Here is a 2,337-nt window from a genome sequence, read left to right as displayed (position 1 = left end):
ATTTATTTAAATAAAAAAAGAGAGAGAGAGTTTATAGTCTCAGGCAGCGCTATCTAGATGTTAAATTATGGCCCTCTTGCATCACCCTCTAGGGCTACAATCCAACTCCAAATTGATTTCAAATTGGACTAGCTACACAAATTTAGTTGACTCGACAAAGAGCGTCTCCATAATTGGAACCTAGTGCCCATGCCATTGTCGAATGGCTCGTACTTTCATTCACTGATGGGAACATGCCGGATAAAAACAGCCACACCTGGCGGCAAAAGATCTACAGAAGTGCGATTGTTAAATAAAGATGGTCCTCCTCTTGAATTTTCTCGGCAAAACGAGCTCGTCGTCAGAGACATGGGTTGGGAGCTTCGGTACCTTTGGGCAGTTGGGTTAGGTTTAGTTAATTTGGTAGGTTATCTTATAGCTACTACTTTGACCCAAAAAGTAAAGCCACAACAGGCCACAGATTCAGCCGCCCCTTAGAAATTAAAGAGATTATACCTTACACTGGACGCACCATGTCATGCATGCAACTAATTACAATCGCTCATTTCTATAAAATCCATATATCAATTGCTCATCTTAGTATATCATTATAGAAACAAGCGGATGTGATTATCTACGGGTACGGCTACAGAGTGCATAGCTATGCACATAGGAAAGGATGTGTAGGATATAATTTCTCTACGCATCGAGCCTGAATCATATAATGTAAAGTCATATTATTTACCAGCTATGAGCAACTGACATGTGCGGAATAAGAAGTAATTTCTTCTGGGCCATCAGTTGGCAGGAAAGGAGGCGTGAGCAAGGATAGGTGATGTAAATCTTGTGATCAAGTTTAAAGAAAAATTTCTAGTTGGTTACTAATATGGCTTGTTTAAAGAAGAAGAGCTGGAGGAATCTGAAGCTGAGGAGAAAAGCAGTGAAGAGAAGCTGCGGATTCATAGAAAACAAAGAATCTTCGGATATTAATCTACCAGAAATAGAGGATATGTAGATCTACTAATGAGATCAATATTGATTCATTAGAAAATAGAGGATCTGCATATTTACCAAAAAATAGAGAATTTTCGGGTGCTGATTCACCCGAGAATAGAGATCGATAGATTAACAATAGGGGTCTTCAAAGCTTTTAGACACGGTAACGACGACCACAACAAAGGTGGAAGAGATGATGGTTGTAATAATCCCAATTTTTTTAAATATATATAAAGAATGATAGAATAGTCCTTAAAAATTGATATAAGGGGTAAAATTGGAAGGAATCAAAAGTTAATGACATAACAGTAGATGCGTTGAAGTGTTAGGGGCAAAATAGGAAGAAAACAAAAGTTAATGGCATAACAGTAGGTGTGTTGAAGTGTTAGGGACAAAATGGAAATTCAATAATATTAAACAAAGGGTGAATAGTGCTTGATGTGACTTAATTGGGGGGTTGGTGCTGTGTCCGTGGAATGAAACAGAGAAGGAGAGGGAGTCTCAGGCGGTGGAATCAAACAGAGAGAAAGAAAAAAAAAAGAGGATAAGAAGAAAAAGAAGAAGAAGAAAAGGGGATTCGAGTGGAAGGGAGCCCCGGTTGCGCTACCAGCTGAAGGAAAAAGCGTAGGTCTCTCTACACAAAGACCTCGATTTTCCAAAATGAAAAAGGTAAATACCTGTCTCTACCTAGTCTTCTAATGAAATTAGGCTATATAAAGGGTGGATTTGGTCTAGAGAGGTTAGATAGAAGTGTTAGAAGTGGTTAAAGGAGAGGAAATCAGATTTCGACAAATTTTTCCGAGGCTACGGAAAAACTGTGTCGAAGTTCCAACTTCGGCGAATTGTTTTGGGGTCCAATCGGCCTCCGATAGTAATGCATCTTACCTCTTTGGAATTTTCTATGAGTGTAGAACATTGGGTATAAATTTCATAAAAATTGAAGTTCGGAAAGTGGATCAAAATCGGGATGAAGTAACCCGCTGTCAGTCCGGATTACTGTTCATCTGAGATGAAGAAGGTGAGAAAAATAATGGGAGTTGCCTCAAAACGCGCCGGAGTCGACTCGAGGTCAACTGGAGTCGACTCGGGACAGATTGGGGTCGACTCACGAGGTTGGGGGTCGACTCTCTCTGAGAGTCCAGAAAATGAAGTTTTGCAGCTCTGTAGTCGGGGTCGACTCATGCTTCAGTGAAATTTTTAGTGAAGGAGGATTTTGACTCTTTCTCGCACCTTGACCCTATAGCAGTGGCCTAAGGTATGTGTGTGATGCTTTTGCATCGTAATACATATAAGGAAAAGATTAATTGATAGAAAAAAAAGAAAAAGGAAAGGATTTAAAAAAGAGAGGAGTTGAATCAATTA

This window comes from Phoenix dactylifera, chromosome 7 (genome assembly GCF_051530095.1).
Source record: "Phoenix dactylifera cultivar Ajwa chromosome 7, Ajwa_hap1_PhDact_Kaust_v1.1, whole genome shotgun sequence".
In the NCBI taxonomy this organism is placed as follows: domain Eukaryota; kingdom Viridiplantae; phylum Streptophyta; class Magnoliopsida; order Arecales; family Arecaceae; genus Phoenix; species Phoenix dactylifera.
This window is presented reverse-complemented; position numbering follows the sequence as displayed.